This window comes from Delphinus delphis, chromosome 5 (assembly GCF_949987515.2).
Source record: "Delphinus delphis chromosome 5, mDelDel1.2, whole genome shotgun sequence".
Classification (NCBI taxonomy): domain Eukaryota; kingdom Metazoa; phylum Chordata; class Mammalia; order Artiodactyla; family Delphinidae; genus Delphinus; species Delphinus delphis.
In genome coordinates, this window is record NC_082687.1 from 94854105 (window position 1) to 94880879 (window position 26775).

Below are 26775 nucleotides of genomic sequence, written 5' to 3' on the forward strand. Positions count from 1 at the left end.
TCATAGATGAAGGTACTAGAATCATAGGCTGCTAGTGGTCTTTAGCCTGATGTTCTTGGAAAGGGGGGTGGATTCAAATCCTGAAGTAAGTGTTCTCAGCACAGTGACAGAGGCACATTTCCTTCTTGTGCGTATCAGAATCTGAAAGCTGGGGGGGTGGCCCTGTGTATGTAGAAGCAGTGCCCCACGTGAATGATACCGGCCGTTCTGATTGAGAATTAGTGGTCTAGTGCACCCCATCATTCTACAGATGAGGAAACTGAGACCCAGAGCAATGACTTTCCATCCTTATGGCCAGTAAGTGGCAGAACTAAGCCCAGAACCCAGTCACTAGATGGCTGCTATTCATAAAGGCTTTTACCATGTGTTTTCTTTTTCAATTCTTAAAAAAAAAATTTTTTTATTGAGGTAAAATTCACATAACATAAAATTAACCATTTTAAAATGAAAAAATTGGTGGCGTTTAGTCTGTTCACAGTGTTCTGTAAACATGTTCATCACCCCAAAATCCAGCCCCATACCCACTAAGTAGTCACTCCTCATTCCCCCTGTCTCCAGCCCCTGGCAGCCACCAATCTGCTCTCTGTCTGTGAATTTACCTGTTCTGGATATTTCATGTAAATACTATCATGCACTCTCTGGCCTTTTGCGTCTGGCTTCTTTCACTTAGGATGTTTTCAAGGTTCATCTACTTCGGAGCAGCTATTAGCCCTTCATTCCTTTTTATGGCTGAATAATATTCCATTGTTTGTATATACTACACTCCATTCATCCATTCATCTGTTGATAGGCGTTTGGGTTGTTTCTGCCTTTTGGCTGCCGTGAATACTATTGCCATGCATATTCCTGTACAGGTATTTGAGTACCTCTTTTCAGTTCTTTTGGATATATACCCAGGTGTGGGGTTGCTCAGTCATCTGGTAATTCTGTGTGTAACTATTTGAGGAGTCTTTTTTGATTCTTGACACTGCATTTCAAGGAGATATTATCCAACTTTTATAGGAAAGAAGATGTGAGCTCTGATTGATAAGACTCATTTCTTCAAAGTCACCCAATGCTGTGGTCTGAATGTTTTGTGTCCCCTCCAAAATTCATACATTCATATCTTGAAATCCTAATGCCCAATGTGATGGTGTTAGGAGGTGGGGCCATTGGGAGGTGAGCCCTTATGTATAGGATTAGTGCCCTTTTAAAAGCAGGTCCAGCAACATCCCTAGCCCTGTAGCCAAGTGAGGACAAAATAAGAAGTCTGTGACCTGGAAGAGGGCTCTCACCCAAACCTGCTGGCACCTTGATCTCAGACTTACAGGCTCCAGAACTGTGAGAAATCAACTTCTTTTTTTTACCAGCCATCCAGTCTTTGGTATTTCGTTGTAGCATCCCGAGTGGCCCAAGACCCCCAGCCAGAGAGCAGTACAGCTGGAAGTCACAGCACCTCACATGCCCACTCTTCCATCTCATCCTCCCCAAAATACCTGAGATAGATGGTTGCCGTTTTCAGATGAAGAAACAGTCTCATAAGTTAAGTGACTTGCTGAGGATACAATTAATTTCAGGAGATGTTTTCATTCCATTTAGAAACCAGACCTTATCATTGATTATTTAGATGTGTTTCTTTTCCTTTCCTTAGGCCTTACCATCTGGTGACATGCCAAGAGAATGCAATGGGATCAGGTATGAGGAAGGTGGGATGTTTTTTCTCTTATGCTTTAGCCAGTCATTCAACAAGTAAGTTTTGAGTGCCAGCTATGTAATAGGCGCTAATGTATGACATCTAGTGAATGGAGTAGGCAAAGCCCTCTGTCTGCCCTCAATAGAGTTTCGCTGAGGGCAGACACGATAAACAATGAAATATAGCCTGATTATAAGTTAGAGTACGTGAAAAAGGTGTGAACTGTGAGGAAAGAAGAGCAAGGTAAGGGGGTTAAGGAATGTTGAGGAGGTGAGGTTGCAATTTCAGACAGTGTAGAGTTATGGACTGAATGTTTGTGTCCCCCCTGCAGATCCCTATGTTGAAACCCTAAGCCCCAATGTGGCTGAAGATGGAGCCTCTAAAGAAGTAAGTAAGGTTGATTGAGGTGACAAGGGTGGGGCCCAGATCTCATACAATTAGTGTCCTTATAAGAAGAGACACCAGAGAGTGCTTTCTCTCTGTCTGTCTCAGTGCACACACCAAGGAAAGGCCACGTGAAGATACACGTGAGAAGGTGGCCATCTGCAAGCCAGGAGAGTCCTTATAAGAACAAATCACCTGGCACCTTGGTCTTGGACTTCTGACCTCTAGAAAATTAAGTTCAGTCCTTTGGGCTGCCCAGTCTGTGGTATTTTGTTATGGCAGCCAGAGCTGACTAAGACAGTGAGGGAGGACCTCATTTGAAGAGATGACATTTGAGCAAATCTTAAAGGAGGTGCAGAAGTTAGCCCCTTGGATATCTGAAGTATGAGTGTTTTAGACAAAAGCCCCACCGCATGAGTGTGCCAGGTATGGCTGAGGAGCTTAAGGAGAACTTGGGGACTGGAGTGGAGTGAGTAGGGTCAGTAAAGGACCGTTGTAGATGAGACCGGAGACGTGATTGCGTGGCACAGAGGTTCCCAAACTTGCTAGGTCCGTGGTGCCATTAGTGTCTTAGCAATTTTTCATGGTGCCCCTACATCAAAGGAAATACCTAACAGTGGCTTTATAAATAGTTAGATCCTAACAATCTAATAGTCACAGTGGGACAGATATCGCTGTGTTAACCTAGGAGATGGAAACTATCCTGTGGTGACCCTGTGAATTCCCGGGGGTGCCTGGTGCACAGTTTGAAAATGGAAAATGTGAGGTGCTGTGCATTTTAAGGACTTTGGCTTGGACTTTTGGCAGCCGTTGTGGGGATTTTGAGCAAAGGCGTGACATGATATATTTTAAAAGATTGCTCCAGCTGTTATGTTGAAGATAATCCTGAGACTGTTGTGATGATCCCGGCAAGAAATGATGGTGGCTAGGGTGGTAGCGGTGGAGGTGGTGAGAGGAAAGTGTATTCTGAAGGTAGAGTCAACAGGATTTCCTGGTGGACTGAATGTGAGGGTGAGAGAGAAGAGTCAGAGATGACTCCCAAGGTTTTTGACATAAGCAGAAGGAAGGATTGAGTTTTTTGCCAAATGTGATGGAGAAGGCTGTGGATAGAGCAAGTTTTGCCGGGAATATCAGGAATGTAGTTTTGGACTTACAGGTTTGCTCTTTCCTATCCCGGTGGTGATGTCGAATTGTAGTTTGAGTCTGGAGTTCAAGAGAGAGAACTGGGATGGAGATGAAAACTTGGGGTCATGAGCATACAGTTGACATTTATTTATTTTTATTACTATTATATTTTTTATTGGAGTATAATTGCTTTACAATGGTGTGTTAGTTTCTACTTTATAACAAAGTGAATGAGTTATACATGTGCATATGTTCCCATATCTCTTCCCTCTTGCGTCTCCCTCCCTCCCACCCTCCCTATCCCACCCCTCTAGGTGGTCACAAAGCACTGAGCTGATCTCCCTGTGCTATGCGGCTGCTTCCCACTAGCTATCTACCTTACGTTTAGTAGTGTACATTTGTCCATGCCTCTCTCTCGCTTTGTCACAGCTTTAAAGCTAGGAGACTAGCTGAGATCACTAAGGGAGTGTGTCAATGGCATCTAGGAGGTGGAAACCACACAGTGATGAAAGCAGGGCAAGTTTAACATGAAGAATTATTGAATAACAAGAGATTAACTCTAAAGGACTAAAGAGAACCCCAAAGAATACCTTTTGGCTGGGGGAGAGTACTCAAGGAAAGACACATTTGGAAGACAGACTCCTCCCCAAGGCTGGGATCTGAACCTCATTGGAGCCAGGATGGTTGTGGCTCCGTGGATGGCACATGCCACATGCCACATGGTTGTGGCTTCGCTGGGTTTCCTGGGCCAGTGCTGCTCTACAGTCACTGGGGAAGCAGGAAACACCGTGTCAAGGTGCAGGGAGACCGAGGCTAGAAGCACTCCCACTGGGGTGCCTTTGAGACTCCCTGGGGATCCTGCCCATGGGGTGCTGCCGAAACTCAAGGCAAAGCTGTCCCTGGGAGTGCTGCTTCATGTCTCCCACACGCACGTGGTATCCATGTGGCAGGAGCAGAAAGGAAACACACCAGAACCAGGAGGAGAAGCCCCTTCTTCTTGCAGGGTTTCCAACACTCTCTGTTGGCAAAACTTTGCGTGATGTCAACTGCGCAGGAAGGCTCACAGGGTCTACCACCATTACTGCAGAGCAGCCCATGAAGGTGACCTTGGAGCAGTGCGGCAAAACACTGGCTGTTATGGACTGAATGTTTGTGTCCTTCCAAAACTCGTATGTTGAAAGTCTACCCTCCCAATGTGATGATGTTAGGAGGTGGGGCCTTTGGGAGATAATTAGGATGACACGAGATCATTGGGTGAAACCCTCATGAATGGGATCAGTGCCCTTGTGAGAGTCACGGGACAGCTGGCTTCCCTCTACTCTGCTCTCTGCCACGGGAGGACACAGTGAGAAGTCAGCATGCTGCAGCTGAGAAGTGGGTCCTAACCAGGACCCCTGATCCAGACATGCTGACCCTCTGATCTCAGGCTTCCAGCTTCCAGAACTGTGAGACATACATTTCTGTATTTTTATAAGCTACCCAATCCATGGTGGTTTGTTATAGCAGCCTGAACTAAGCCACTAGCAAGACATTAAATGTGTGCAGAGAAGATGACCATGGACTGAGCTCTCTAAGATGGGGAAGAAGAGGAAAAATCAACAAAGGACGCTGGAAGGAGCAACCAATAAGGCAGAATGTGCAGTCCTGGGAGTAAAGTGAAGAAAGTGTATCGAGAAAGAAGGAATGAACGGCAATGCCACATGCTGCTGGGAAGTGAAGGAAGATAAAGGCTAGAAACTGACCATTCGACTTAGCCGTGGGCAGTTCACGGATGGTGCTGACAAGCACGTTCAGTAGATCAGTGGGGGTCAAAGATTAGAGTGAGCTTAAGAGAGCAGGGGAGAAGAGGAATGGGTGTACAGACGCCTTTAACTCAGTTAAAGGAGTGAACTTTGTTAGAGTCTTCTAAACTTTATCCTGGGACAGAATCTAAAAAAGTCTACCAGGCTTTTGGGTCTGCTTTGTTCTCATAGATTTACTTTATTGCTGAAGCCCTTTCTCGGGGATCTTATCTGAGGCATGTAATTTGCAGCCTGGTTTATGGCATCTTCTGATTGCCTTCACCTGAGCTCACCTGAAGTGCCCTTGTCCCAGGTGCCCATTTCCTGCCACACTCCAGAGGTCGGCCTCTGCTCCCTCCGCAGATGGGCTCTCACCAGCTCGGAGGTCAGCCTCTGCATTCCTGGTTCGTCTTCCTCATGGATTCTTAAGGGGTCCACATCCAGGGGCAGTTTTTGCAGGGACACATCTTTTCCTCTCTTGAGGTCCTTGCCACAGGAGGCTGAGGGATTTATCTGACTGGAGAGACTGGGCATAAAGAGTGACTGGCTGGCCATAGGGACCAGGGGCCAGGCCACCACATGGACTGTGGCAGTGTAGGTCTCCCACTCCCCTGCTCTCTCTCTCGCCTTTTTGTCTCCTTTTGCCTGTTCCCAAAGGTTAGGAACTAGGAGGAGAGGAGGGATGAAGGTTAGATTCCCCTGAACTCCTAAAGCATTATTTTCCATTTTGCATCGCCCCATCCTCAGTGTTGAGTAAATGTTGAATGAGTGGATGAAAGGCAGGCTTGGAGAAGTTAACTAATCAGTGTGCTCCTAGTACGTGATGCAAGTAAGTGATGGAGCCAGGTGTCCACAGGTCCCCACCCCTTGTTGCTTGTATGATACCCTGGCTAGAGACATAAGACTGTCATTTTCCCAGTTTTTAAACCATCTTATTTCTTCCATCTGCTATTTTGTCCACCTCTCATCTCCCCTGTTGCCCCTCCCAGGCTGGTGGACTCAAGTGCACCTTGTTTGCATACCTGGCTCTGCCACATGGTAGTGGCAGGACCATGAGCCATGGGCCAGAACTGGTCTCTTTTCTCAGCCCCGTTCCTTGCCCTTCTCTGTCCTGCTCTGTATTGCAGGGACCTGCCTTTCCCAGGCTCCCTTGTGGAAGACTGAAGGGGGGCAGAGGGGAGAAACCACAGTGTCTCCATGTTCCCTCCTGCCTCTGGTGGCATCTCTGGGGGCAGTGGCATCTTTGGCTATGGCAGGATCACTTCCACAGCCCCAGCTCCCACTGGCCAGCCCCTCCCCTGTGGGTCACCTCACCATCCCACGTTTGGATTCTGGATTTCTCCATCCCCCTATGGCTTATTTCCTTTATTAAATCCCCCCCTGTTTGAGTAGTTTCTGTTTGCTGGCTGGTCCTCGTCTGTGAAATGGGAATGATCGTACCTGCCTTATGGAGTAGCTGTGGGGATTCAGTGAAATAGTACATGATTATTTATTCTTATTATCATACTTCAGGGGGAAATACTGGGCCTATTTTAGGAAAGAGTATGTTTTGAGTTCTGCATTTTTAATTTGCCTCAAAGTCATTGGTCCTCAGGTTCACTTCTCACTCAAGGGAGGTGGTGGCAGTATCACCGCTCACCCTTCCGGACACTCCTGAGGGGCTGGATCAGTGTAGCCGAATAACCTGGGACTGGAGAGAGACCCTCCCAGTGTGCCCATGTTCCTTCTGTGGCAGGTCAGCTCAGCCGGGGACCTGGGGAGAGCAGTGCTGCTACTCTAAGCCTGTTCAAGTCACAGCTGTTTACAGCCCTAGAAAATGGAAAGGCTGAAGTACTGTGTCAAAGGAAAATGCGAAGGCAGACACTTCATCCCGAGTGCAGCCGAGAGCCTCTCTGGGGGCTTGGAAAGAGGGCTGGGAAGGTTCTGCTTCTGGGTCTCTGTTGGTGGAAAAAAATCGGGGTTGAGTCCAATTTTTTCCCCATAGATGAATTCTATTGTGACACTCTATCACTTAGATTAGAATACGTACCATTTGGGACACTCTAGTGGGAAGAAGTTCCACGGAGGCTAAGGGAAGCACATTAGCTAGAGAATCCTACTCAGCCAGAGGCTTCTGTTGTCTTGGGGTCCAGACCAGCCTGTGTGCAGGGGATTATGGGTAGGAACCTGCTGTTTTTCTAGAATGTTCTTAGCATTGAGAGACTGTGTCCTGAGGAATACTCCCAAGTTAAGCAAGTCCCTTTCTGGCCTCTGCCTCAGTTTCCTAGAGATACATTTGCTCCATTTTCAGGGAGAATTTCTTACTAAAATTTTTGCCAATTACGTTACCTCTGGATAAAGTAATTTGGACTAGAAGTCTGACTGAGAGAAAAATTAAATGTCCCACTTGACTGGTTATTTAAGAAATACAAACTGAAACAATGAGATGGCAGTCGTACTAGGTAAATGCAGGGGAGCAAATTTGCCAGGGAAACATGTATACCTTTGGCATGAGGATTGTTTTAGGCTGATTATCTTTAAGAAGAAGAAGATTCAGGAATTCCTTCTTTTGACCTCTCCCTTAGCTGCCTAAAGATAAATTTAGACTGTTCCCAGAATAGAGCTACCACCAGAGATATCTGCAAAGAATAAGGGCGGGGTGTGGTGGGAGAGAGATCAGAGTCCACTCTGTGTCCCTTGTCTCTGCAGGGCCTAGCAAACATTTGTTTATCACACATTTTCTTTTTCATCTTCATGTGAATTGTCCTTCTCCCCTTTGAAGTCCCCAACCACTACCCTCAATGTCCTCTTTTGTCTTTAGCTAAAGATGGTATTTAAGGTGAGGGCTTCGGCCATTTCGGTGAGTTACTACTATTCCTGGGTCTCTCCCATGCATACGTGTTATTAAACTTTTATTTGATTTTTCCTTTTAATGTGTCTCATGTCAATTTAATTCTTAGACCAGCCAGAAGAACCCAGAAGGGTAGAGGAAAATTCCCCCCCCCAACACAAACTAGTAACTAGTTTTAAAGCACGTGCTGACATGTGTTTTTGAACCCTGTTGGTGGGAGGGCCACATAGAACTGTTTAGGAGAGTAACTTGATACTCTGTCAATACTCTTAACACTTTTCACCATTTGATCTAGTAATCGCATATCTTAGATTCTATGAAATGATCAGAAACAAGACAGAATGGATAAACAGCAAGGCACTACTGTATAACACAGGGAACTATATCCAATATCCTGTAATAAACCATTATGGAAAAGAATATGGAAAAGAATGTATATATTGATATATATGCATCGCTTTGCTGTACAGCAGAAATGAACACAACATCGTAAATCAGCTATACTTCAATAAAATAAAAAAAGAAACAAGGACAAGTAATATAACAAATAAATTAATTCCTGCATCATTAATTACTGCAATCTTTGAAACAACTCAAAAGATCAACAATAAAGTATTGTTAAGTAATCACTGTAGCTAACATTTATTGAGCACTTTCTATGCTGTAGGTACGGCTTTACAAGGATTAACAAATCCTCACAATTCTATTGAAGAAACTCCTAGTTTTAAGTCCATTTTACAGTTGAGAAGAATGAGGCATAGAGAGAAGTTACTCACCCAAGTTTACACAGGAGGTAATGAGAGCCAGGATTTGAACAGGCATTTCGACTCAGTGTTTGTGTTCTCAGCCACTACACTACAGCAGCCTGCAAATAAACCATATGATTAGCACAATTTAGTTATGCCAATAACAAATATAATACCATTATCAAAGACCACATTTTCAAACAATTCTTCTTGATATGAGAGAATCCTCAAGGAATGTGAAAATTATCTGTTGTGGAGAAATAGATTTTCGGTTAATAAAGACTTCATGCAGAATGCTTTTTTTTTTTTTTTTAAGCATATTTATTTCCATGGGCAGAAGCAGACCCAGTATTTTGAAGATACTTCTGCAACATCACTTTTTTGTAGTGTTTGTTCCGAATTCACAGTTTTCCTGTCTGATCTTCTAAAGCAGACTTCTCGGGAGGCAGACGGAGGGGCTTGCAGTTTAGGAGGCCAATAGCTGGTTAGCAGCAGAGAGGCAAACAAGTTCTGAATCAGCAGTTCAGCCCGTGGTGACGGTGGGCTTTTAGCTGCTTGTGACTTCGAGTGTAGAAAAGGGAAACACTCAGGTGAGAGGAGTTTTTGAAATGTCCACTTGGTGGAGCTGTCAGCTTAGGTGGAAGTGTGATTGGCTTGCTTACCTGCAAGTAATTTTCAGTGCTATTTCAATGACTCTTGGAAATGGATGCCCCAGACAACTCCTAGCTCCTTCAAACCCAGATTCTACAATGAGAACTAAACAACTTGCAACGAGAAGATGCGTAAGTTCTGGGGATCTGATGCACAGCATAAGGATTATAGTCGATATTGCTATATTATATACTTCAGAGTTCTAAAAGAGTAGATCTTAAATGTTCTCACCACGGAAGAGAAATGATAATTCTGTGATGTGATAGAGATATTATTGAAAGCTATAGTGGTTATCATATTACAGTATATAAGTGTATCAATCAACATGATGTACACCTTTAACTTACACAATGTTATATGTCAGTTATATTTCGATAAAAAGAAAATCCCAAACCCTAATCCAGTATTTGGTGTGATTATTGCCTGTTGCACCCACAGGACTGTAAGCTTCATGGGGGCACTGAATGTCAGGGCTCCCAGATACTGCCTCAGTCCGCTTCTTCCTCTAACTTTAGTTAGTTGTCAAAAGGACCATCTAGGGAGCTTATTACAAATGGATTCCTGGGACCCTCCCCAGATCTGAATCATAGTTGTAGGGTAGAGTCATGTATTGGTTGTCTGCTACTGCATAACGAATAGTGCTGGAGTCCTCTGACCAGCAACCCTGAATATAGTTTGTTCCTTGAGCAGGTGTAACCCTCGGCTGCTAACCTGCCATGGTTCCCTTCTGTGCTGGGCCACTTTGTCTTTCCAGGCCATTCTGCTGGGCGGTGTCCTTTACAAGATGCCGCGAGCTTGGCTCCTTCTCACATGGCCCACATCTGGCCTGTGGGAAAACATAAGCCTTTGCCTCCTGTCGCTTACAGAGAAGGGAAGGGAAGCGCCATAGCTCTCCAGTAGTTCTCACCCAGGACATTGTCTCCCCCTCTGCAATCTCTCCTCTGTCACAGACTGGAGGTGGGTGTCTAGGACTCTGGTAATGACTTCCCAGGCTCTCGATGGGCCCTGCATAAATGATCTAATGCTGTGTCTGGGCATGTGGGGACCTAGTACCTATCACGTTCTCACCTGTGGGCATCAACAGAAAAACTGACACACCAGGTCCCTTTCAACTTCCTGTTCCATCTCTCGATACTCCAGCGCTAAAGCTTCCTAGGAGCTGCTTCACCCTTCCCACTTGGGTGTCCCAGAGGTAACTTGAACATGATATGTCCAAGCTTAGTATCCATCCCTGTCTTAGTCCATTCTGGCTGTCTTGGTTGGCAGGGGCTGGATCATGAAGGATCTCTGTTCAGTGAATTTTGTCTTGCAGGCATTGGGGAACCTCTGAAAGCTTAAAACATTTTTTTCCACTGTGAGGCTTTCCGCCTCCTTGCATTTTAGAAACTCCAAGCAGTGTGAAGAATGTCCACAAGGGGGCAGGCGTTGGCAATAGATGGGAACATTGGTGTGGAAAAGCAGCGTGTGAAACTGGTTCAATTTTCATTTCCTTGTGGGGCCTCTGCTCAGCTCTCTGAGTAGGTCTAAGATGGACACGTAACCTCAAGCACTGGAGACTAGCTGCTGTGCATCCTGACTTTTTTCTCTCTCCCTGCCTTCCTCCTTTCCTCTCACCCTTTCTCCCCTGCATCCTCTTGTGTACTTTCTTCACTGAAGTGGAAAGTCAGGTTTAAAAAAGTAGTAGATACTTCCTAAACATGACCAAGCTTGCAACGTCTTAAAAGTCCAATCTCCATGCAAACAAATGACGACACACACACGAGAAACAACAACAGTTCAGACTGCTAGAATGTACACAAGCCACTGGGAAAAGGACCTGTTCCCTGTCAGTATGTCAGGAGTCCCTGTAAAGTTCCCATCACCTGTACACCCTAGGAGATGGTTATTGATTCCAATTCAGGTCTCACTGACGTTTACTGAATGCCTACTGTGTGTCAGGTTAGGTGCTGGGAGATCGAGACTATGTTATTTCACTGAATCTTCACACCGGTACTTGGAGCTCAGTAGGCCTTTCCCTATTTACACATAAGGCAATTGAATCTCAGAGAGATCATGCCGCTGGCAGGTCACAGAAACATAATATAAGGCAGAGTGTGGACTTCTTACTCTAGTGTTCCTGCCATTAAACCACACTGGATTGCTTGATTTAGCCCCATCTCCCAATGTGAGAATGATTCAGGGTGACCAGTGTGGGGAAGAGAGAGGCAGCTTTTTCTTCTGATGTCAACTAAGCTCAGTGCCTAGATGCTCCAGAGGGAAAGAAGAGGCATGAGGGGACAGGGGCTGTCATTGTTCTTTTTTTTTTTTTTTTTTTTTTTTTTGGTGGTACGCGGGCCTCTCACTGTTGCGGCCTATCCCGTTGCGGAGCACAGGCTCTGGGCCCAGCCGCTCCGCGGCATGTGGGATCTTCCCAGACCGGGGCACGAACCCGTGTCCCCTGCATTGGCAGGCAGACTCTCAACCACTGCGCCACCAGGGAAGCCCTTTAAACACATTTTTTTTTTTTTTTTTTTTTTTTTTTTTTTTTGCGGTACGCGGGCCTCTCACTGTTGTGGCCTTTCCCGTTGCAGAGCACAGGCTCCGGGCGCACAGGCTCAGCGGCCATGGCTCACGGGCCCAGCTGCTCCGCGGCATGTGGGATCTCCCCGGACCGGGGCACGAACCAATGTACCTTGCATCGGAAGGCGGACTCTCAACCACTGCGCCACCAGGGAAGCCCTGTCATTGTTCTTTTTGATTCCAAGTCAGTCAGAGGCTGGAGGGCTCAGTCAGGGGAGCAGACTTAAGGGAGCAGAGAGTGAAAACTTTGGACAACTTGGTGGTCTGTGACCCTTTGCTCAGCCAGGGACTGTCCTGGATAGTCCTGGTGGCCAGCATAGCGCTAGGGTCCAATAAATATTTGTTCTACCGAGCCCCTTGTACAGATGGGAAAACAAAGGATCAGGGGTCTGGCTATTTAAGGTCAATGAATGGTCGAGCGAAGTGTGGAACTCTGGGGGCTTTGAGTGTTTCCTTACCCCAGTTTTTCAAAGTATGAGCCATTCCGTCGGGGCATGTGTACAGGGAGATGTGGGGTGGGACACAGGAGAATGCTTTCTATTTAATAATCATCTATTTTATATAAAAAATATATAGCAAGCTTTCAATTCCATGGATATTATGGCCAGGATGCGACTAAATTAGATAGCAAGTAAAAAGTGGATCGATTTAAATGTTACATAAAGAATACACCAGAATAGCCAATACAATATTGAAGGAGAAGAACACAGTTGGAAGACTGATGCTACTTGACCTCAAGTCTTACTGTAAAGCTACAGTAATCAAGACAGTGATGTACTGGTGAAAGAATACACAAACAGATCAATGGGACAGAATAAGGAGCCCAGAAATAGACCCCGATAAATACAGTCAACTGATCTTTGATAAAGGAGCACAGGAAACACAACAGGGCAAAGATAGTCTCTTCAACAATGGTGCTGGACCAAAAAAATTAATCTAGACACAGTCCTTACATCCTTCAGGAAATTCACTCAAAATATAGGATCATTTCCCCATTTCACAGGCTTAAATGTAAAATGCAAAACTATAAACTCCTGGAAGATACCATAGGAGAAAACCTAAATGACCTTGGTTATGGTGATGCTTTTTTAGATACACCAGCAAACACATGATCCATGAAAGAAATAATTGATAAGCTGGAGTTCATTAAAATTAAGAAGTTCTGCTCTGTGAAAGGAAATGTAATAGAGGCGGAGCGGGCATGCAGCTGTTATCGCGAGACTCTGTGAGTCTCGCGGGCGGAGGTACGGCTGTGCAGGCAGTCAGTGTGGGCCTCGCGGCAGAGAATGCGGGAAGAGGCGGATTGCAGCCTTCTCCCCGGGACCCTCCGGGCCCTCTGGCCTTGAGGCCGGCGGGTGAGCTGGGGGTCCCGGGGAGAGCCTGAGGGCTGTGTCCTATAGAGCTCCAGAGCCGTCACCACGGCCGCCGCCTGGCCGGGCCTAGGCCTTGAAGCAGCGGTGACCCTTCTCCCCCCATCCCCGCCTCGTCGACCTAATGGTGGTGGCAGTCAGCATGGGTCACAATCCACGGAGGCCTCAGCAGCTGGAGTATATGGACACGGCCATTAAGGTAACATTTTCAACCAGCTTCCGTCTCTCCGTTCAAGTTTCAAAACTTGGTACAGCTGAGATGAGTTGTCTGCTCCCAGGAAGTGGCCAGAGGTCAGGGTTAAGGTGTAAGGACACTGCAGAGCATTCCTTGAGGTCCACCCCTGTGGTTAGGGCTTTTCTCAGAGAAGGGCCTCTGGGAGCTGGGAATTCACCTGCTGGGTATTTGCTCCATTTGAGCCTATACAGGTGATTCTCTCCAGCTTAAATGAAAAGCCTAAGGACTGGTAGATCCTGGGTGCCTGGCTCCCTCAGTGATGACGGCTGGGCAGGGTCTGGGGACCTGGCCCTGACGGCGCCGACAGCTGAGATCTGCCTCTTCAGTCAGACCTGGGCCCGTGCAGGAGGATCCAGACTGGGTGCTGGACGAATGCTCCTGGGCAGGGTACCCGGCCCGTGCAGCGACCCTCTCCTCTTAGCCAGGGCCTGGACCTCAGAGGGGGAAAGTTGAGCCTTGGGACCTTGCCCCTTGTCAGAACAGAGATAACCTTTGTTTTGGAGGAGGTTTTTGGGAACTCTGTGACCTGACCTCAAAGAAAGGCTCTGACACCAAGAGGTTTGCAGGGACTAACCATGCCCCTCCCTCACCTTTCCTATAAAGGAGAGAAATGATAGTGGCTAGGGTGTTAGCGGTGGAGGTGGTGAGAAGAAAGTGTATTCTGAAGGTAGAGTCAACAGGATTTCCTGGTGGACTGAATGTGAGGGTGAGAGAGAAGAGTCAGAGATGACTCCCAAGGTTTTGACATGAGCAGAAGGAAAGATTGAGTTTTTTGCCAAATGTGATGGAGAAGGCTGTGGATAGAGCAAGTTTTGCCTGGAATATCAGGAATGTAGTTTTGGGCTTACAGGTTTGCTCTTTCCTATCCCGGTGGTGATGTCGAATTGTATTTTGAGTCTGGAGTTCAAGAGAGAGAACTGGGATGGAGATGAAAGCTTGGGGTCATGAGCATACAGCTGACATTTATTTATTTATTATTATTATTATATTTTTTATTGGAGTATAATTGCTTTACAATGGTGTGTTAGTTTCTGCTTTATAACAAAGTGAATGAGTTATACATATACATATGTTCCCATATCTCTTCCCTCTTGCGTCTCCCTCCCTCGCACCCTCCCTATCACACCCCTCCAGGCGGTCACAAAGCACTGAGCTGATCTCCCTGTGCTATGCGGCTGCTTCCCACTAGCTATCTACCTTACGTTTAGTAGTGTATATTTGTCCATTCCTCTCTCTCGCTTTGTCACAGCTTTAAAGCCAGGAGACTAGCTGAGATCACTAAGGGAGTGTGTCAATGGCATCTAGGAGGTGGAAACCACACAGTGATGAAAGCAGGGCAAGTTTAACATGAAGAATTATTGAATAACAAGAGATTAACTCTAAAGGACTAAAGAGAACCCCAAAGAATACCTTTTGGCTGGGGGAGAGTACTCAAGGAAAGACACATTTGGAAGACAGACCCCTCCCCAAGGCTGGGATCTGAACCTCATTGGAGCCAGGATGGTTGTGGCTCCGTGGATGGCACATGCCACATGCCACATGGTTGTGGCTTTGCTGGGTTTCCTGGGCCAGTGCTGCTCTACAGTCACTGGGGAAGCAGGAAACACCCTGTCAAGGTGCAGGGAGACCGAGGCTAGAAGCACTCCCACTGGGGTGCCTTTGAGACTCCCTGGGGATCTTGCCCATGGGGTGCTGCCGAAACTCAAGGCAAAGCTGTCCCTGGGAGTGCTGCTTCATGCCTCCCACACGCACGTGGTATCCATTTTGCAGGAGCAGAAATGAAACACGCCAGAACCAGGAGGAGAAGCCCCTTCTTCTTACAGGGTTTCCAACACTCTCTGTTGGCAAAACTTTGCGTGATGTCAACTGCGCAGGAAGGCTCACGGGGTCTACCACCATTACTGCAGAGCAGCCCATGAAGGTGACGTTGGAGCAGTGCGGCAAAACACTGGCTGTTATGGACTGAATGTTTGTGTCCTTCCAAAACTCGTATGTTGAAAGTCTACCCTCCCAATGTGATGATGTTAGGAGGTGGGGCCTTTGGGAGATAATTAGGATGAGATGAGATCATTGGGTGAAACCCTCATGAATGGGATCAGTGCCCTTGTGAGAGTCACGGGACAGCTGGCTTCCCTCTACTCTGCTCTCTGCCACGGGAGGACACAGTGAGAAGTCAGCATGCTGCAGCTGAGAAGTGGGTCCTAACCAGGACCCCTGATCCAGACATGCTGACCCTCTGATCTCAGGCTTCCAGCTTCCAGAACTGTGAGGCATACATTTCTGTATTTTTATAAGCTACCCAATCCATGGTGGTTTGTTATAGCAGCCTGAACTAAGCCACTAGCAAAACATTAAATGTGTGCAGAGAAGATGACCATGGACTGAGCTCTCTAAGATGGGGAAGAAGAGGAAAAATCAACAAAGGACACTGGAAGGAGCAACCAATAAGGCAGAATGTGCAGTCCTGGGAGTAAAGTGAAGAAAGTGTATCGAGAAAGAAGGAATGAACGGCAATGCCACATGCTGCTGGGAAGTGAAGGAAGATAAAGGCTAGAAACTGACCATTCGACTTAGCCGTGGGCAGTTCACGGATGGTGCTGACAAGCACGTTCAGTAGATCAGTGGGGGTCAAAGATTAGAGTGAGCTTAAGAGAGCAGGGGAGAAGAGGAATGGGTGTACAGACGCCTTTAACTCAGTTAAAGGAGTGAACTTTGTTAGAGTCTTCTAAACTTTATCCTGGGACAGAATCTAAAAAAGTCTACCAGGCTTTTGGGTCTGCTTTGTTCTCATAGATTTACTTTATTGCTGAAGCCCTTTCTCGGGGATCTTATCTGAGGCATGTAATTTGCAGCCTGGTTTATGGCATCTTTTGATTGCCTTCACCTGAGCTCACCTGAAGTGCCCTTGTCCCAGGTGCCCATTTCCTGCCACACTCCAGAGGTCGGCCTCTGCTCCCTCCGCAGATGGACTCTCACCAGCTCAGAGGTCAGCCTCTGCATTCCTGGTGCCTCTTCCTCATGGATTCTTAAGGGGTTCACATCCAGGGGCAGTTTTTGCAGGGACACATCTTTTCCTCTCTTGAGGTCCTTGCCACAGGAGGCTGAGGGATTTATCCGACTGGAGAGACTGGGCATAAAGAGTGACTGACTGGCCATATGGACCAGGGGCCAGGCCACCACATGGACTGTGGCAGTGTAGGTCTCCCACTCCCCTGCTCTCTCTCTCGCCTTTTTGTCTCCTTTTGCCTGTTCCCAAAGGTTAGGAACTAGGAGGAGAGAAGGGATGAAGGTTAGATTCCCCTGAACTCCTAAAGCATTATTTTCCATTTTGCATCGCCCCATCCTCAGTGTTGAGTAAATGTTGAATGAGTGGATGAAAGGCAGGCTTGGAGAAGTTAACTAATCAGTGTGCTCCTAGTACGTGATGCAAGTAAGTGATGGAGCCAGGTGTCCACAGGTCCCCACCCCTTGTTGCTTGTATGATACCCTGGCTAGAGACATAAGACTGTCATTTTCCCAGTTTTTAAACCATCTTATTTCTTCCATCTGCTATTTTGTCCACCTCTCATCTCCCTTGTTGCCTCTCCCAGGCTGGTGGACTCAAGTGCACCTTGTTTGCATACCTGGCTCTGCCACATGGTAGTGGCAGGACCATGAGCCATGGGCCAGAACTGGTCTCTTTTCTCAGCCCCATTCCTTGCCCTTCTCTGTCCTGCTCTGTATTGCAGGGACCTGCCTTTCCCAGGCTCCCTTGTGGAAGACTGAAGGGGGGCAGAGGGGAGAAACCACAGTGTCTCCATGTTCCCTCCTGCCTCTGGTGGCATCTCTGGGGGCAGTGGCATCTTTGGCTATGGCAGGATCACTTCCACAGCCCCAGCTCCCACTGGCCAGCCCCTCCCCTGTGGGTCACCTCACCATCCCACGTTTGGATTCTGGATTTCTCCACCTCCCATATGGCTTATTTCCTTTATTAAATCCCCCCCTGTTTGAGTAGTTTCTGTTTGCTGGCTGGTCCTCGTCTGTGAAATGGGAATGATCGTACCTGCCTTATGGAGTAGCTGTGGGGATTCAGTGAAATAGTACATGATTATTTATTCTTATTATCATACTTCAGGGGGAAATACTGGGCCTATTTTAGGAAAGAGTATGTTTTGAGTTCTGCATTTTTAATTTGCCTCAAAGTCATTGGTCCTCAGGTTCACTTCTCACTCAAGGGAGGTGGTGGCAGTATCACCGCTCACCCTTCCGGACACTCCTGAGGGGCTGGATCAGTGTAGCCGAATAACCTGGGACTGGAGAGAGACCCTCCCAGTGTGCCCATGTTCCTTCTGTGGCAGGTCAGCTCAGCCGGGGACCTGGGGAGAGCAGTGCTGCTACTCTAAGCCTGTTCAAGTCACAGCTGCTTACAACCCTAGAAAATGGAAAGGCTGAAGTACTGTGTCTAAGGAAAATGCGAAGGCAGACACTTCATCCAAAGTGCAGCTGAGAGCCTCTCTGGGGGCTTGGAAAGAGGACTGGGAAGGTTCTGCTTCTGGGTCTCTGTTGGTGGAAAAAAATCGGGGTTGAGTCCAATTTTTTCCCCATAGATGAATTCTATTGTGACACTCTATCACTTAGATTAGAATACGTACCATTTGGGACACTCTAGGGGGAAGAAGCTCCACGGAGGCTAAGGGAAGCACATTAGCTAGAGAATCCTACTCAGCCAGAGGCTTCTGTTGTCTTGGGGTCCAGACCAGCCTGTGTGCAGGGGACTATGGGTAGAAACCTGCTGTATTTCTAGAATGTTCTTAGCATTGAGAGACTGTGTCCTGAGGAATACTCCCAAGTTAAGCAAGTCCCTTTCTGGCCTCTGCCTCAGTTTCCTAGAGATACATTCGCTCCATTTTCAGGGAGAATTTCTTACTGAAATTTTTGCCAATTACGTTATCTCTGGATAAAGTAATTTGGACTAGAAGTCTGACTGAGAGAAAAATTAAATGTCCCACTTGACTGGTTCTTTAAGAAATGCAAACTGAAACAATGAGATGGCAGTCGTACTAGGTAAATGCAGGGGAGCAAATTTGCCAGGGAAACATGTATACCTTTGGCATGAGGATTGTTTTAGGCTGATTATCTTTAAGAAGAAGAAGATTCAGGAATTCCTTCTTTTGACCTCTCCCTTAGCTGCCTAAAGAATTTAGATAAAGGGACTGTTCCCAGAATAGAGCTACCACCAGAGATATCTGCAAAGAATAAGGGCGGGGTGTGGTGGCAGAGAGATCAGAGTCCACTCTGTGTCCCTTGTCTCTGCAGGGCCTAGCAAACATTTGTTTATCACACATTTTCTTTTTCATCTTCATGTGAATTGTCTTTCTCCCCTTTGAAGTCCCCAACCACTACCCTCAACGTCCTCTTTTGTCTTTAGCTAAAGATGGTATTTAAGGTGAGGACTTCGGCCATTTCGGTGAGTTACTACTATTCCTGGGTCTCTCCCATGCATACGTGTTATTAAACTTTTATTTGATTTTTCCTTTTAATGTGTCTCATGTCAATTTAATTCTTAGACCAGCCAGAAGAACCCAGAAGGGTAGAGGAAAATTCCCCCCCACACACACACAAACTAGCAACTAGTTTTAAAGCACGTGCTGACATGTGTTTTTGAACCCTGTTGGTGGGAGGGCCACATAGAACTGTTTAGGAGAGTAACTTGATACTCTATCAATACTCTTAAAACTTTTCACCATTTGATCTAGTAATCCCATATCTTAGATTCTATGAAATGATCAGAAACAAGGCAGAATGGATAAACAGCAAGGCGCTACTGTATAACACAGGGAACTATATCCAATATCCTGTAATAAACCATTATGGAAAAGAATATGAAAAAGAATGTATATATTGATATATATGCATCGCTTTGCTGTACAGCAGAAATGAACACAATATCGTAAATCAGCTATACTTCAATAAAATAAAAAAAGAAACAAGGACAAGTAATATAACAAATAAATTAATTCCTGCATCATTAATTACTGCCATCTTTGAAACAACTCAAAAGATCAACAATAAAGTATTGTTAAGTAATCACTGTAGCTAACATTTATTGAGCACTTTCTATGCTGTAGGTACGGCTTTACAAGGATTAACAAATCCTCACAATTCTATTGAAGAAACTCCTAGTTTTAAGTCCATTTTACAGTTGAGAAGAATGAGGCATAGAGAGAAGTTACTCACCCAAGTTTACACAGGAGGTAATGAGAGCCAGGATTTGAACAGGCATTTCGACTCAGTGTTTGTGTTCTCAGCCACTACACTACAGCAGCCTGCAAATAAACCATATGATTAGCACAATTTAGTTATGCCAATAACAAATATAATACCATTATCAAAGACCACATTTTCAAACAATTCTTCTTGATATGAGAGAATCCTCAAGGAATGTGAAAATTATCTGTTGTGGAGAAATAGATTTTCGGTTAATAAAGACTTCATGCAGAATGCTTTTTTTTTTTTTTTTAAGCATATTTATTTCCATGGGCAGAAGCAGACCCAGTATTTTGAAGATACTTCTGCAACATCACTTTTTTGTAGTGTTTGTTCCGAATTCACAGTTTTCCTGTCTGATCTTCTAAAGCAGACTTCTCGGGAGGCAGACGGAGGGGCTTGCAGTTTAGGAGGCCAATAGCTGGTTAGCAGCAGAGAGGCAAACAAGTTCTGAATCAGCAGTTCAGCCCGTGGTGACGGTGGGCTTTTAGCTGCTTGTGACTTCGAGTGTAGAAAAGGGAAACACTCAGGTGAGAGGAGTTTTTGAAATGTCCACTTGGTGGAGCTGTCAGCTTAGGTGGAAGTGTGATTGGCTTGCTTACCTGCAAGTAATTTTCAGTGCTATTTCAATGACTCTTGGAAATGGATGCCCCAGACAACTCCTAGCTCCTTCAAACCCAGATTCTACAATGAGAACTAAACAACTTGCAACGAGAAGATGCATAAGTTCTGGGGATCTGATGCACAGCATAAGGATTATAGTCGATATTGCTATATTATATACTTCAGAGTTCTAAAAGAGTAGATCTTAAATGTTCTCACCACGGAAGAGAAATGATAATTCTGTGATGTGATAGAGATATTATTGAAAGCTATAGTGGTTATCATATTACAGTATATAAGTGTATCAATCAACATGATGTACACCTTTAACTTACACAATGTTATATGTCAGTTATATTTCGATAAAAAGAAAATCCCAAACCCTAATCCAGTATTTGGTGTGATTATTGCCTGTTGCACCCACAGGACTGTAAGCTTCATGGGGGCACTGAATGTCAGGGCTCCCAGATACTGCCTCAGTCCGCTTCTTCCTCTAACTTTAGTTAGTTGTCAAAAGAACCATCTAGGGAGCTTATTACAAATGGATTCCTGGGACCCTCCCCAGATCTGAATCATAGTTGTAGGGTAGAGTCATGTATTGGTTGTCTGCTACTGCATAACGAATAGTGCTGGAGTCCTCTGACCAGCAACCCTGAATATAGTTTGTTCCTTGAGCAGGTGTAACCCTCGGCTGCTAACCTGCCATGGTTCCCTTCTGTGCTGGGCCACTTTGTCTTTCCAGGCCATTCTGCTGGGCGGTGTCCTTTACAAGATGCCGCGAGCTTGGCTCCTTCTCACATGGCCCACATCTGGCCTGTGGGAAAACATAAGCCTTTGCCTCCTGTCGCTTACAGAGAAGGGAAGGGAAGCGCCATAGCTCTCCAGTAGTTCTCACCCAGGACATTGTCTCCCCCTCTGCAATCTCTCCTCTGTCACAGACTGGAGGTGGGTGTCTAGGACTCTGGTAATGACTTCCCAGGCTCTCGATGGGCCCTGCATAAATGATCTAATGCTGTGTCTGGGCATGTGGGGACCTAGTACCTATCACGTTCTCACCTGTGGGCATCAACAGAAAAACTGACACACCAGGTCCCTTTCAACTTCCTGTTCCATCTCTCGATACTCCAGCGCTAAAGCTTCCTAGGAGCTGCTTCACCCTTCCCACTTGGGTGTCCCAGAGGTAACTTGAACATGATATGTCCAAGCTTAGTATCCATCCCTGTCTTAGTCCATTCTGGCTGTCTTGGTTGGCAGGGGCTGGATCATGAAGGATCTCTGTTCAGTGAATTTTGTCTTGCAGGCATTGGGGAACCTCTGAAAGCTTAAAACATTTTTTTCCACTGTGAGGCTTTCCGCCTCCTTGCATTTTAGAAACTCCAAGCAGTGTGAAGAACGTCCACAAGGGGGCAGGCGTTGGCAATAGATGGGAACATTGGTGTGGAAAAGCAGCGTGTGAAACTGGTTCAATTTTCATTTCCTTGTGGGGCCTCTGCTCAGCTCTCTGAGTAGGTCTAAGATGGACACGTAACCTCAAGCACTGGAGACTAGCTGCTGTGCATCCTGACTTTTTTCTCTCTCCCTGCCTTCCTCCTTTCCTCTCACCCTTTCTCCCCTGCATCCTCTTGTGTACTTTCTTCACTGAAGTGGAAAGTCAGGTTTAAAAAAGTAGTAGATACTTCCTAAACATGGCCAAGCTTGCAACGTCTTAAAAGTCCAATCTCCATGCAAACAAATGACGACACACACACGAGAAACAACAACAGTTCAGACTGCTAGAATGTACACAAGCCACTGGGAAAAGGACCTGTTCCCTGTCAGTATGTCAGGAGTCCCTGTAAAGTTCCCATCACCTGTACACCCTAGGAGATGGTTATTGATTCCAATTCAGGTCTCACTGACGTTTACTGAATGCCTACTGTGTGTCAGGTTAGGTGCTGGGAGATCGAGACTATGTTATTTCACTGAATCTTCACACCGGTACTTGGAGCTCAGTAGGCCTTTCCCTATTTACACATAAGGCAATTGAATCTCAGAGAGATCATGCCGCTGGCAGGTCACAGAAACATAATATAAGGCAGAGTGTGGACTTCTTACTCTAGTGTTCCTGCCATTAAACCACACTGGATTGCTTGATTTAGCCCCATCTCCCAATGTGAGAATGATTCAGGGTGACCAGTGTGGGGAAGAGAGAGGCAGCTTTTTCTTCTGATGTCAACTAAGCTCAGTGCCTAGATGCTCCAGAGGGAAAGAAGAGGCATGAGGGGACAGGGGCTGTCATTGTTCTTTTTTTTTTTTTTTTTTTTTTTTTTTTGCGGTACGCGGGCCTCTCACTGTTGTGGCCTTTCCCGTTGCAGAGCACAGGCTCCGGGCGCACAGGCTCAGCGGCCATGGCTCACGGGCCCAGCTGCTCCGCGGCATGTGGGATCTCCCCGGACCGGGGCACGAACCAATGTACCTTGCATCGGAAGGCGGACTCTCAACCACTGCGCCACCAGGGAAGCCCTGTCATTGTTCTTTTTGATTCCAAGTCAGTCAGAGGCTGGAGGGCTCAGTCAGGGGAGCAGACTTAAGGGAGCAGAGAGTGAAAACTTTGGACAACTTGGTGGTCTGTGACCCTTTGCTCAGCCAGGGACTGTCCTGGATAGTCCTGGTGGCCAGCATAGCGCTAGGGTCCAATAAATATTTGTTCTACCGAGCCCCTTGTACAGATGGGAAAACAAAGGATCAGGGGTCTGGCTATTTAAGGTCAATGAATGGTCGAGCGAAGTGTGGAACTCTGGGGGCTTTGAGTGTTTCCTTACCCCAGTTTTTCAAAGTATGAGCCATTCCGTCGGGGCATGTGTACAGGGAGATGTGGGGTGGGACACAGGAGAATGCTTTCTATTTAATAATCATCTATTTTATATAAAAAATATATAGCAAGCTTTCAATTCCATGGATATTATGGCCAGGATGCGACTAAATTAGATAGCAAGTAAAAAGTGGATCGATTTAAATGTTACATAAAGAATACACCAGAATAGCCAATACAATATTGAAGGAGAAGAACACAGTTGGAAGACTGATGCTACTTGACCTCAAGTCTTACTGTAAAGCTACAGTAATCAAGACAGTGATGTACTGGTGAAAGAATACACAAACAGATCAATGGGACAGAATAAGGAGCCCAGAAATAGACCCCGATAAATACAGTCAACTGATCTTTGATAAAGGAGCACAGGAAACACAACAGGGCAAAGATAGTCTCTTCAACAATGGTGCTGGACCAAAAAAATTAATCTAGACACAGTCCTTACATCCTTCAGGAAATTCACTCAAAATATAGGATCATTTCCCCATTTCACAGGCTTAAATGTAAAATGCAAAACTATAAACTCCTGGAAGATACCATAGGAGAAAACCTAAATGACCTTGGTTATGGTGATGCTTTTTTAGATACACCAGCAAACACATGATCCATGAAAGAAATAATTGATAAGCTGGAGTTCATTAAAATTAAGAAGTTCTGCTCTGTGAAAGGAAATGTAATAGAGGCGGAGCGGGCATGCAGCTGTTATCGCGAGACTCTGTGAGTCTCGCGGGCGGAGGTACGGCTGTGCAGGCAGTCAGTGTGGGCCTCGCGGCAGAGAATGCGGGAAGAGGCGGATTGCAGCCTTCTCCCCGGGACCCTCCGGGCCCTCTGGCCTTGAGGCCGGCGGGTGAGCTGGGGGTCCCGGGGAGAGCCTGAGGGCTGTGTCCTATAGAGCTCCAGAGCCGTCACCACGGCCGCCGCCTGGCCGGGCCTAGGCCTTGAAGCAGCGGTGACCCTTCTCCCCCCATCCCCGCCTCGTCGACCTAATGGTGGTGGCAGTCAGCATGGGTCACAATCCACGGAGGCCTCAGCAGCTGGAGTATATGGACACGGCCATTAAGGTAACATTTTCAACCAGCTTCCGTCTCTCCGTTCAAGTTTCAAAACTTGGTACAGCTGAGATGAGTTGTCTGCTCCCAGGAAGTGGCCAGAGGTCAGGGTTAAGGTGTAAGGACACTGCAGAGCATTCCTTGAGGTCCACCCCTGTGGTTAGGGCTTTTCTCAGAGAAGGGCCTCTGGGAGCTGGGAATTCACCTGCTGGGTATTTGCTCCATTTGAGCCTATACAGGTGATTCTCTCCAGCTTAAATGAAAAGCCTAAGGACTGGTAGATCCTGGGTGCCTGGCTCCCTCAGTGATGACGGCTGGGCAGGGTCTGGGGACCTGGCCCTGACGGCGCCGACAGCTGAGATCTGCCTCTTCAGTCAGACCTGGGCCCGTGCAGGAGGATCCAGACTGGGTGCTGGACGAATGCTCCTGGGCAGGGTACCCGGCCCGTGCAGCGACCCTCTCCTCTTAGCCAGGGCCTGGACCTCAGAGGGGGAAAGTTGAGCCTTGGGACCTTGCCCCTTGTCAGAACAGAGATAACCTTTGTTTTGGAGGAGGTTTTTGGGAACTCTGTGACCTGACCTCAAAGAAAGGCTCTGACACCAAGAGGTTTGCAGGGACTAACCATGCCCCTCCCTCACCTTTCCTATAAAGGAGAGAAATGATAGTGGCTAGGGTGTTAGCGGTGGAGGTGGTGAGAAGAAAGTGTATTCTGAAGGTAGAGTCAACAGGATTTCCTGGTGGACTGAATGTGAGGGTGAGAGAGAAGAGTCAGAGATGACTCCCAAGGTTTTGACATGAGCAGAAGGAAAGATTGAGTTTTTTGCCAAATGTGATGGAGAAGGCTGTGGATAGAGCAAGTTTTGCCTGGAATATCAGGAATGTAGTTTTGGGCTTACAGGTTTGCTCTTTCCTATCCCGGTGGTGATGTCGAATTGTATTTTGAGTCTGGAGTTCAAGAGAGAGAACTGGGATGGAGATGAAAGCTTGGGGTCATGAGCATACAGCTGACATTTATTTATTTATTATTATTATTATATTTTTTATTGGAGTATAATTGCTTTACAATGGTGTGTTAGTTTCTGCTTTATAACAAAGTGAATGAGTTATACATATACATATGTTCCCATATCTCTTCCCTCTTGCGTCTCCCTCCCTCGCACCCTCCCTATCACACCCCTCCAGGCGGTCACAAAGCACTGAGCTGATCTCCCTGTGCTATGCGGCTGCTTCCCACTAGCTATCTACCTTACGTTTAGTAGTGTATATTTGTCCATTCCTCTCTCTCGCTTTGTCACAGCTTTAAAGCCAGGAGACTAGCTGAGATCACTAAGGGAGTGTGTCAATGGCATCTAGGAGGTGGAAACCACACAGTGATGAAAGCAGGGCAAGTTTAACATGAAGAATTATTGAATAACAAGAGATTAACTCTAAAGGACTAAAGAGAACCCCAAAGAATACCTTTTGGCTGGGGGAGAGTACTCAAGGAAAGACACATTTGGAAGACAGACCCCTCCCCAAGGCTGGGATCTGAACCTCATTGGAGCCAGGATGGTTGTGGCTCCGTGGATGGCACATGCCACATGCCACATGGTTGTGGCTTTGCTGGGTTTCCTGGGCCAGTGCTGCTCTACAGTCACTGGGGAAGCAGGAAACACCCTGTCAAGGTGCAGGGAGACCGAGGCTAGAAGCACTCCCACTGGGGTGCCTTTGAGACTCCCTGGGGATCTTGCCCATGGGGTGCTGCCGAAACTCAAGGCAAAGCTGTCCCTGGGAGTGCTGCTTCATGCCTCCCACACGCACGTGGTATCCATTTTGCAGGAGCAGAAATGAAACACGCCAGAACCAGGAGGAGAAGCCCCTTCTTCTTACAGGGTTTCCAACACTCTCTGTTGGCAAAACTTTGCGTGATGTCAACTGCGCAGGAAGGCTCACGGGGTCTACCACCATTACTGCAGAGCAGCCCATGAAGGTGACGTTGGAGCAGTGCGGCAAAACACTGGCTGTTATGGACTGAATGTTTGTGTCCTTCCAAAACTCGTATGTTGAAAGTCTACCCTCCCAATGTGATGATGTTAGGAGGTGGGGCCTTTGGGAGATAATTAGGATGAGATGAGATCATTGGGTGAAACCCTCATGAATGGGATCAGTGCCCTTGTGAGAGTCACGGGACAGCTGGCTTCCCTCTACTCTGCTCTCTGCCACGGGAGGACACAGTGAGAAGTCAGCATGCTGCAGCTGAGAAGTGGGTCCTAACCAGGACCCCTGATCCAGACATGCTGACCCTCTGATCTCAGGCTTCCAGCTTCCAGAACTGTGAGGCATACATTTCTGTATTTTTATAAGCTACCCAATCCATGGTGGTTTGTTATAGCAGCCTGAACTAAGCCACTAGCAAAACATTAAATGTGTGCAGAGAAGATGACCATGGACTGAGCTCTCTAAGATGGGGAAGAAGAGGAAAAATCAACAAAGGACACTGGAAGGAGCAACCAATAAGGCAGAATGTGCAGTCCTGGGAGTAAAGTGAAGAAAGTGTATCGAGAAAGAAGGAATGAACGGCAATGCCACATGCTGCTGGGAAGTGAAGGAAGATAAAGGCTAGAAACTGACCATTCGACTTAGCCGTGGGCAGTTCACGGATGGTGCTGACAAGCACGTTCAGTAGATCAGTGG

The 26775-nt window shown here is 46.7% G+C and overlaps 1 long non-coding RNA gene across 1 annotated transcript in view; it reads left to right on the forward strand.

Moving 5' to 3' along the window:
* The first annotated feature begins 1693 nt into the window (after window positions 1-1693).
* LOC132426062 (uncharacterized) overlaps window positions 1694-26775 on the forward strand; it is a 126718-nt gene continuing 101636 nt past the window's right edge. The window contains exon 1 of the long non-coding RNA XR_009519583.1: window positions 1694-2059. This is a non-coding gene — a long non-coding RNA (uncharacterized lncRNA). The remainder of the gene's footprint in view (window positions 2060-26775) is intronic.